At 43.8% G+C, this 11,490-nt stretch overlaps 1 long non-coding RNA gene across 1 annotated transcript; it reads left to right on the top strand.

Moving 5' to 3' along the window:
* Window positions 1-9,175: 9,175 nt before the first annotated feature.
* Gm30971 lies at window positions 9,176-10,452 on the top strand. Its single transcript, XR_383819.1, has 2 exons — window positions 9,176-9,436; window positions 10,086-10,452. It is a non-coding gene; the product is annotated as a predicted gene, 30971 (long non-coding RNA).
* Window positions 10,453-11,490: the final 1,038 nt, after the last annotated feature.

The following is an 11,490-nucleotide window of genomic DNA, read 5'->3' on the forward strand; positions in this document are numbered from 1 at the left end:
CCAACCCTCTGTCGCCAGTGTTTCTCAAGTCATAGTTTAGCTGTGAACACCCGAGATTTTTCTTCCTCTGCTGACCACAGTAGCTGCTGGTGGTCAGGACGCTTTCTGGCATAGCCAGGCAACAAGCCAGCTACCTCAGAGAGGCAAGAGGAGGCAAGAAGGAAGGATGCCTTTCCTTCGTGGCTGAGGAGGGACTGTGGGTACCCACTGCCTGGACGCTCAGGCTAGAATCAAGCTGAACAAATTATAGGGAGTGATTCAGAGACCGGACAGGGGACACAGGCGTCAGTCCAGACCAAAGTTTTCAGAGGCCTCTGTTTTCTGAAAGGTGCTGTAGTCAAGTTGCCTTTTTCTTTGCAAATGGATTCATTTGTGGAAATTTCTGGAGACAGGGGAGGAGGTGGGGAAAGAGAGTGAAAAGACAAAAATGGAGCCTACTACGGGTACTGAAATTTCAGACCTTTAGTAGGGTATCCTTATAGTCCCTATTAACATTCAGGTCCCTCGTCTTTTTTCTCTTTATGATGCCAAAATAACAGTCATGCCCCCCCCCACACACACACACACTTTTTTTCTTTTGGGTTTTCTCGGAGCCTTGCCACTGAGGGAAATTACCCACTTGCATGCAGCCAGCCGCTGGGTAATATTTACCAAGCAGCCTTGTGCTGGGAACGCACAGGACTCTGGTCTTCTTGGAAGTGAATCTGAGTGTGAAATGACCAACCTTATATGAATGCTGTGTCGTAGTGAAGGAGCTACATACAAGATAGGAGGCAAGAGATGTCAAATACAGCAAGAGGGGATTCTCTGGTGGGGAATGGAGGAGGAGGAGGAGGAGGAGGAGGAGGAGGAGGAGGAGGAGGAGGAGGAGAAGGGGGGAATGAAGCAGAGGACTGTGGGAAATGTAGTGTGAAAGTGAAGACTTTGTGAGACTTGTTACTTGATTGTCATCAGCAACTTCTTGCCTTTCAACTCACACAAATTCATATTACTCTCCTTTGTCTCCCTCTCTCTCTGTCTCTGTCTCTGTCTCTGTCTCTCTCTCTCCCTTCCATCTCTCCTCTCTCCTCTTTTCTCTCTCCCCTCTCCACTTCCCCCAACCAACAGATTGCCATTTCCCAATGTTTCCCTTTTATCCCACTTCCTACTGAAACCTCAACTTATCTTCCACCACCTGGTCTAACCTCCTGTCTTCACAAAGACCTTCTCGGCATTACCAGACCCCACTGATTCCCCTTCCTGGAAACTTCTATCTACATCTAGTCGATATGGTGTGGTTAAGTACTTTGCTGTTTCTATCGTTTTGGAGTTGTTTGACCCTCTTTCAAATGCTAAGAGCGGTGGGATAAAGATTCTAGCGATCTTTCCACGGGTCAGGCACTGGAAGATACAGAAAGCCTGTTTGCATCACTGCTTTGGTATATGTGAAGTTCAGGTTTCTGTTTCTCCTGTCAAACTGCCACCCATGTGTCTTCATGTGTGCAAGCTTTTCGGTTCTTGGCCATTTCATCTGCGTAATGACTCTTCCGTGTTCTGTTTTCTGCCCGGTGGATGAGAGTTTGTTCATTGTAAAATGTTTGAGGAGAGTTGTATTGCTCTCAGAAGACAGAGGGGACTAAGGTTCACTTTAGACATAAACATTTGTATAAGCTGTGGGAATAGAAAAAGCTATCAATTCTGAAACTGTCTGTACCAATGCAGAGGAACACGGGTTTAGTGGTGACTGCTGGCTAACATAGTCAGTGAGCTGTTACTTCAAGGAAGAGCGGAGGATGGTTAATCAGTAAATAGAAACCCAAGGTCTTTGTTCTGGATCACATCTCTCCTGCTAACTTTTTTAGTCATTGAGGTTTTAAGATTTCTTCTGCCAGGCAGTGGTGGCGCACTCCTTTAATCCCAGCACTTGGGAGGCAGAGGCAGGTGGATTTCTGAATTCAAGGCCAGCCTGGTCTACAGAGTGAATTCCAGGACAGCCAGGGCTATACAGAGATTTCTTCTTCAGGGTCATAGAGGAAAAAGAGACAAGTAACTAAGGTCACACTGTTAGGGGCATCACATCCCTGCCTAGAGGTTCACTGGAGAGAAGGCTGAAGGCTGGTGTTCACAGGAGAAGCCCTGGGTTTAGGATCATCTTAAGAGTCAAGATTAAGTTTTAGCCATGTCTCTGTTGCCCCGCACATATGCAAAGCCATGGTCTGAAGGCACAGTGGGCCCCAAGAGTGTTTGAAATGTGCCACAAGTCATTTCTCCCTGTTTATGTTTATTCCACATGATAACCAGTAACTGTCAATTATGAGCAACAGCTGAGAGCCAGCCGGCTGTGGTGTTTGTTATCCCACCAGGGAACGACTTATCACAGGAGAAAGAATCTCCTTATGCTACAGACTTTCAAATGGAGACTCAAGGGAGACGAGCAAACTTCTTGAGGTCCACAAATATTGATTAAGAATTCATTCCCAGATTTAGTGTTGGGAAGGGCCTGCAGCAGAACGCAGACACAGCTGAGTCCGAGGGCAAAGCAGAGCTCTTTCCAGGGCATGGAAAGAGGAGTGTGCCCAAAGAATGAAAAGCCACTTTTGTCTTCATTTGAAGAAAAACCACTGTGGCTTCTGGAGCCCTCTGTGTACCAAGTCAGACCTGCTAATGTTTACCAGATGGTGGTGAGACCATTGCTGGTTGGAAAGAGGAAGAGACGGGAGAGATACTGAGGCAGGAAGACTGTCCATAGGTTTGAAATTAGCCTGAGCTACACATCAAGTTCAAGTGCAACCTGGGCTACATACCTACATCTAGAGAGACAGAGACAGACAGGCAGGCAGGCAGACGGACAGGCAGGTAGATAGATAGATACTCTACCCTTCATTTTGTGTTTTTACCTGAGGGTTGATTAGAAATAAGCTACTCACCTTTCCCTAGAAGTAGTATCCTGCTGTGCCAGGCTCCGCAACCAGTGGCTTAGGAGGAATTAAGAGTAGCTTTGAGAAAAGGATGTGGATGGTCACTTGCTGTGGTTGTAAGATGGATAGTTTTCCCAGGGGCCCATATGTGAACGTTTGGTGCTGGTGGGAGTGCTGTGGACTTTTAGGAAGTGGGCCTGTAGGTCATTAGTGCATGTCCAAAATGTGGATGATGGGCCATCTGCCTATCCTTTCTCTCCTTCCTTCCCTCCCTCTTCTCCACTCGGATACAGAGTCTCACAATATAGCTCTGACTAGCATAGATCACTATCTTGTAGACCCGCAGGCCTTGAACTTACAGAAATCAACTTGCTTACACCTCTTGAGTGCTTAGATGAAAGGTGTGTTCAAGTTTTCTCCCTTAATCTTAGCTAGTTATTAAAATATCCAAATTCTGTTTAAAATTTCTCTTATCTTAAATCATCTTTATTCCTTGCCACTATGTGGCTAAATATTTCGGAACATAAATAATTACCTAATGAACACTTAAATGTACCAGCAGAACAAAGACAAAACAGAACCACGTTTCCTTTCTAGGCTGCCCACCTCAGGCAATTCACAGTGGGTTTAGGAAATTAACCAATATAACACACAACCTGTGTTCAATTCCTTAGACTCCCAGTTCTTCTTCAGGAAACCCAGACGACTCCCCAGGCTACAGGAGTCAGCAGGGCCATAGCCACCCTCACCCTTGCTTACTGGGAAGTCTGTGCGTGCATGCTTGCTGCTATCTTCAGATGAGTTTTTCTTGCCTATATTTCTGCCTCCACTTGAGCTCCTTGGCTCAGGTTCTTCCCTCTCAAATCCATTTCCTCCCCAGACGCCAAGAAAATATTTCTGATTTGTACATATGTAATGTGCATTATGCAAATGGGGTCCCATTTCTTCCTCTGAGGTTTGCCATTACTTACTACTCCAGGATAAAACTCAGACGTTTTACCACTGCAAATAAAATTCCCTATAATCTAGCCCGGGGTTAATGATATGAAACGCATCTAATTTAAAAGTTCCTAGTAGCCATATTTTAAAAGTAAAAGAAATGAGAGAATATAATTTTAGAATATCTTACTTAGCCCAACTTAAGCAAAATATTATTTTAAGTGAAATTAGTAGTCTTACAATGGATGAGGTCGTTGCAATCTTAGGTATTTGGGGTTTTGTTTGGTTGGTTTTTGTTTTGGTTGTACTTCAAGTTGATCATCAAAATGTGTATGCTAAATTGTTAATCACAAAAGTTGTAAACAAAGAGCTGGAGAGGTGGCTCAGTAGCTATGACTCTGGTCTAGATAGAGACATGCTCTGGGAGCCTGTGGAGCTGAGTTCAAATCCCAAGTACTAACATCACAAAAAGCGGCGTGCAGCTGCTTGTGCATGCAATGCCAGCACTAGGAGGCGGAGCCTGTGAGCTCAATGCCAGCCAGCTTGACGAAACGGCAAGCCTGAAGTTCAGTGAGAGCCTCTGTGTGAAGGGAATAAGGAGAGCATTAACTGAACACATCAAGTACCCGATGCTGGTACCCTCATCTGTACATCACACACACACACACACACACACACACACACACACATACACACACACACGAGTTATGATCAAATACTTAGGCTTCATAAAACTTACAACTGAAAAAGTAAATTCCCTTTCCTGAATTTCTGCATATTTTAAGTCAATAAGTGTGACAAATATTATTTTAAAATCATAATAAATTAACATAAAATAAGCCTAGGAACTTAATTCTTGCATCATAGTAGCTACTTTTGAAGTATTTAATAGCTTAGTGTGCCTCATCACTGTTATGTGGACAGTACAGAGCTCTGAAGAGCCTCTCAGTAATACTAGCAGCCTCACATATATGTGTTAAGAACTAATCTGGATTTCTGTTAGTTAACTAATTTTTAAGTGTTTCATCCTAGGAAAACAATCTGGAATTATATCCTGTAAATTCTCAGTTTTATAAAAGTAAGGACCAAGGTATAGACCAGTTGAGCCAAATGCACAGAGCTAGGAAGCAAAAGATTTTGGGTTTGTACCCAGACAGTTAGGGCCCAGGACATGGGCTCTTAACCAGAGGAGTAATGGCCTCAGATGCCCAGAGTCCTGCGATGCTTCCCTTACATCCAGACTCACTGGTTTCTCGCTGCTGCTGGGAACTTGGGGATGTCTCTTGCTCTCTGGGAGGATGACAGTTCCCACACTGCTGCATCATTTTTCTGGTAAATGTTCCGTGCTTATCTGTGTGACCTGTAGAAGCAGTATATTATTAACACAATGTCAGGGTTCATGATAAATGCCAGGACAGGAAAATAGCATTTAATCAGACATGCTTATCAATATACTGTGACCCTTCCAGAACTCTCCAAGGTTTTTTTTTTTTTTAAGTTAATACTCTCCCTTGGCCTTCCAGAAGCACTTGATGAACTTTCTGAGTTACATAAGTTGGTGCAAACCACCATACACCCCCACCCCGTTTTCACTTCCTGTCCTTCTGGGATTATGAAGAATGGTCCTTCCAGGAAACATGCTTTGTACGGTCTTACATTAAGAGTGCCCAAAGTCAGCCTGAGAGCGGGGTGCAGTTAACTGTGATTAAAAGCAAAAGACTAAGAACATCACAAAAAAATATTATAACAGGAAATGAAAAAGAATGAAAATTATGAGCGAGGAGGTTCTTGCCGTACTTTGACCTCAAAGAGAAGGTATCTAGTTACATGAGAAAATAAAGGAATGCTATTACCACAAATCACTATTAACACCCACATTAACATGATTGCATTTTAAAAAAATGAATGAGAAGAGGGAAGGCTAATGGGATTCTGGCATAAACTAATCAGGATTCTTTTCACAGCCAGAAAGAAAGATTTATACACAGCTGCCATCGACATATTAATGGCCTTGGTGAACAGTAACAAGTGGTTAGGTCTCACTACCAAGGGATAACTCAGCTGCTTCATCAAGCCTCTCAGATAGGAGCCAAGAAAGATTAACATCTGAGACAATAATACCACAACCTGACATCAGCTCAGTTATGGACTCCAAGCAAAAGATTTGAGCAAATCTGGGACCTCAGAGCCATGAGGGGGTAGCCTGTGACAGAAAGCCAATGACAGAGTAAAATAAATGGATTTTTTTTAAAAGAAAGGATTTATGGGTGGGGTTGTGAAAATCCTCTCCTAAGCCCGAGGTGAAAGCACAGTCTTCCCTTTCCCGATGCACCCCCATACACTAAGGGTACCCCTTATCTCATATGCTGAGAAAGGAAGAGTAAATATTTGCCACGTGCAGAAGAGACTTCTGCTTCCAGATGAGAGGGCGGGACAAAAGCACAATTACCTTCATTCCTAAAACAATCCTTACCGTCAGCCCACAAACACTGATCGTCAAGCAACAAAGGGCAGCGTTCTCTGTGAGATGGGAAACAGGGTGAGTCCCACAACCATCCCAACCCAACAGAAAGGAGCGGAAAGATGGGGCCGAGCTAGGTGCCTAGCATTCTCAGCACCGAGTACTGGAGCGAGAGAGGCCCATGGAGAGCAAACATCAAAAAGAACGTCCTATTGAGCAGCGGGACAGTGAAGAGTGGGTGTGTGGGGGAGCACTGCAGGGTGGGGAAGAACCCCACAGAGAAAGGAAATAATGCTATTTGCCTTCTCCCACATGGCCAGACATCATGCCTGCTCTTACAGTATATGCTGAAATTGTCCTGATTTATAGGGACCCACATGCAACAACATATGGATCTTGTCTCAATAGTGGAGAATAATTATCTCTTGTTATTGATCATTGAACACTTATAGTCCCACCTGCCAAATACTAAAACCATACTTTAAAAAAGAGCAAGATGTGTCTTCATAACACTAGAGAACAAACTCTGAATATATTTAAGGAAATAAAAAAAATTAACGTATAACTGGATAAGATCAAATGACACTTTTTAATCAAAAGAACTCTGCAAAAAGTTGGAGATCTGACAAAGTTGGTGGTGTGCCAACTGATTGCAAGATTTATTATTAATCTCTAGTGATATGGTGTTCTCATGCAGGTAGATAAACAGGCAGCTAGAACCAACTAGAAAGCCCAAAATAAATAAGAATAAGAACTCTCACACAGTGCTCTTGGGACTGTAAAGTGGTACCATCATTTTAGAACATAGTATGACAACTTCACAGGGCATTATAAATAGCACAGTGTATATCCATTCAGTAGACCTTACTTAGCAACAGGAAATGGACTACTGATTTAGATAAACACACGTTCACTGCAAACTAATTTTGAGTTAAGACAAAAAAATGAGTATACATTAAACACGCTGGTGGGTTTGTCATCTTGATGCAAGCTAGATTCATCTGGGAAGAGGGAACCACAGTTTGGAAGTTGCCTCCGTAAGATTGCAGAACATTTGATTGATGACTAATGTGGGGGAGCTCATTTCTCTGTGGGCACTGACACCCCTGGGGCCTGCCATGTGCACACTCTAACCAGCACAGCACATACACTTATACACGGGAAGCCATTGGAGCAATCAACCCGAGTATACAAACGACTCTCAAGTTTTCTTTTGTCAATTTGTAATCTCCTCTTTCTTGCCCCTTCTTACTGGTTCCCAGTCTGACTTCAAGCCTCCTTTAATCTACTGTCTATGGGAGGGTTATAGAAAAGAAGCCTGAGCAAGCCCTAAGAACGAGCCATTCAGCAGCGCTCCTCCGTGGCATCTCCTTCAGTTCCTGCCTCCAGATTCTTACCTTGAGTTCCTGCCCTGCCTTCCCTGGATGTTGGACTCACATTCTGCAAGACCCCCCACCCCCACCCCTCCCCCACCCACCCAGACTGCTTTTGCTCATAGTGTTTATCATAGCAATAGAAGCAAACCAGAATAGTATATATGCACAGATATGTATGTGTGTGAATACATACATATGCATATGCTACTGTCTTGTATTTTAGTACTGCGAGCCTCTGGAGACACTACCTATTCCTAGGAACAGTGCTCTTCTTCATACTTGAGTGTAGAAATGATTAGGAAGGACTTTAGCCATAAATTTAATTTCTAGATGAGTTCCTGGATCATAAACCTCTCTCAGATGCCAAATCTGATTCCTTTAAGAGTTTCATGGGTATTGCTCATGAAATATAGTAAAGAAAAACAAAACAAATACAAACAAACAAACAAAAACCCAGACCACACTACTAATTTGATTCAGAATTGTCGGCTCCTGGAATAACTCTAAAGGAGGTTTCACCCAAGGGCATCCAGGAGGCAAGATAAAAAGCAGGAAGCTTGCAGCCACTGAGGAAGTAGAACACTGAAGGTCTTCCTGAGGCCATGGAGGGAGGGGGGGTGAGAACAGCAAGAGGGCAGTGGCCTAAAGGTCAGGTCAGGTCAGCTGCTGCACAGTGGTCAGCCAAGAAGACATTCCCACCCTAGCAGGCGAACATGCATCATGACTTGAAGGATGGGGATATTGCTTTGTTTCATTCTACATTGTAATTTGAATTTGAGATGACCCCACGATGGTTCATGTGTTAAGCCCCCAGTATACATGTGAAGGGGGGGAGGGTGTTGGATCCTGAGGGCTCTACCTTCTCATCAAAGGGGTTTAGCATTAATGTATGAGTTCAGTGGAGGTGGAGCCTAACTGAAGGAGGTGGAGCCTAACTGATGGAGGATGTAAACCCATAAGGGCATGTTTTTAAAAAGTGTATGTTGTCCCAGGCCCCTTGCTCTTACTGTTCCTACTTCTGTTCCTACTTACTGTTCCTACTTCCTAAACTGAAAACTACTTCCTAAACTGAAAAGGTAAATTAAAGTCTTCCACACAACACCTTTTTCCCTGATGTATGACCTATCAATGGCCCAGAGCTATTGGGTGAGATGACTGAAGTAACTGAAACTATGAACCCAAATAAACCTTTCTTCCTTGAAGCTGATTGTCTCAGGTATTTTGTTACAGTAACAGAAAGTTAATACACTCTACTAATAGTTTTTCCTACTTGGAAGTTAGTTTAAATAGCAATTACTCTGTGTACTAAGTACTCTATAGCTCATAAATTCTTTGCTCCAACCCCATTAGGTAGCTCACATCAGGTATTTTGCTTTTAGTTGCACGTGTCGGGTTTATTTTAACAGAGTCCTTCTGTTTCTCATATTATAATGAATGTGACAATAGTAGGCTGTTCTTTATATTCAGCTGTCCGTGAATCTGGCCTTCTCTACTGCTGGGGACTCTGCCTGCCTCCGGGCAGGAGGGAAGGTGAAAAGCAAAGCCCATGCTGGTCGACTCTGTGTTTCCTGGGACAACACAACTGCATGATGCATACCTGCTTATGGTTCATTTGCCAGAACTAGATCACATGACTTGTTAGCCTGGGGAAAGAGTATCTCCAACTGGAAACAGCCCTGAAGTGGGCAAAATCACAGCACTGTTAGAAGGAAGAGAGGCAACACAGCCGTGGATGGGGAGGCCAGTAGTGCCTGCCGAGAGAGGTGAGATTTGAACCAGACCACTGGCTTTAAGCTCCATGTTATCCCCCACTGAAACAGAGGTGGCAGGGGTACTGCATGCCTCTCCTAAGTGTGTCACTGCCATGGGTAGTGACAGTCTACCGAAACAGACATGAACAAGGTATTCTGGCCCCATGTTTGGTAGCAACAGTAACAAATATTCATCTGTTGATTCCTTTCCTACATGAAGTCAGCCAACTCACCTGCACTGTAGACCCTAATAAGTTTGGTGTTATAGGAATGACATGGGCTTTACCCTGACCCTGACCTTAACCCTAACCCTTACATGATCTGACATTTACTAAAGAAGTGCTGCAGTTTCCCTATCTCTGGGATCACAAGCAAGATTGTAGCTGTACTTTACCCATAGAGTAAGACCGTGGATGTGACAATACCATCAATCCTGGCTTTTGGACCAGGTCTCCATCATGCATGCTGTTTCTGTATTGGCGGGGGGGGGGGGGGGGCTGCCTCCTATCAGAGGGCAATATGTGATTTTCAGGGATTCCAGCTAATTACTTATATGTGGGAGAGAGAGAGAGAGAGAGAGAGAGAGAGAGAGAGAGAGAGAGAAAGAGAGAGAGAGATGACTGGAAGAAAGGATCCTGGTTTCTATTTCTTCTTTTCTCAGGAAAGATACCAGAAGCAGGATTCCATGAAGCCACCTCCCAGTTCCAGTTTCATGTGCGTAGATGGAAGCAGGCACCAAACCTGTTCTGCCAGCTCCAGGCCACTGGGCTGGCACAGCCACACTGCAGGCTGAACTCCAATTCCTTGTTTCCTTGGAGACCATCAATAGTGCCAAGTCCACAAGTATGTTCAAAGTCACACTAATCACACTTCACTTCTGCCATCGTCTCCAGAGCCCAGGGTGTGCAGATCTACCGCTACCCTCCTTACCAGGACATCGGGCAGGTCTGCGACCTGAGATATTTGGGGATCGTGTATAAATAAGTGTAAGTGTGTCGATGTTCAGTAAAATAAAATTTCCTTCTTAATGAAGTGACTGTTTTATCGTAGACAGAATCTCACACAGACCAAACCGACCTCAGTTCCTGAACCTTACACCTCTGCCTCCCAAGTGCTGGGGTTCCAGGTGTGCAAACCACAGCACATTATGTGGTGCTAAGCCTTCGAGGCTTCGTGAATGCTGGGTTAGCACTCTTCCAATGATGCCATATCCTAGTCCCTCAGATAGCAAATAAACCCGTGAGGAAGAGAGAAATATTCAAGTGATGCTAAAAAATACCTAGAAAATTTCCAGAAAATTCCACTGTAGAATTAGAATTTTTATTTTATTTTATTTTATTTTTTTGCCTCAGTTTATAATGTCGGCATTCACAATGATCAGATTGGCCAGGCAAGTAGAAAACACCGCTTCTCTTGGTATCTTCTAAATTTAAATTTGTCAAAGTCGTATTTGGTTGAGTTCCATTTGATCTTCATTATTACCTTCCATGTGATGAACAGGTCACACAGAACAGCTTGACAATTGGAGTTAAGATATTTCTCTGTCTCTAGTTCAGTCTTTTTGCACGCTTTGGCAGCAAATGTTTGTCTTCATTTGCCTGTTTTTAAAGAGGGCTTTATTTCACTCTGTGTGAACCTGACATTTCACTCCTCATGTAAATAAACTGCAAACAGAGAAGTAGCCATTTAACCCCGTGCCAACCACAGTAGCTAGATACAAGAACAGAGTCTAGAGGCTTCCAATGAGCCTGCTTCTGTTGAAATGAAGCCCCTACCTTCAGAAGCACAGAGCTCAAATGGCTCTAGGAAATGACAAAAGGCAAAGATAGTTCCCAGTTCTTATTCATGGCCTCAACTGTGGTACACTATAATAGCAATGAGACCTTTTTGACATTTTGGCTTTACTAAATGAGTGTAGGCTACACAGCCAGGCTCCTGGCTCCTGCTCTCCCTTGCCTCTCTCCCTCCCTCTGCCCCTCCGTTTCAGCACGCACACACTTACTCTTACTGTAGCTCTTTACACAAATAGCCTCACTCTTTTGGAGACTGTTTTTCTCCTCTGTGAA

This window comes from Mus musculus, chromosome 15 (assembly GCF_000001635.26).
Source record: "Mus musculus strain C57BL/6J chromosome 15, GRCm38.p6 C57BL/6J".
Classification (NCBI taxonomy): domain Eukaryota; kingdom Metazoa; phylum Chordata; class Mammalia; order Rodentia; family Muridae; genus Mus; species Mus musculus.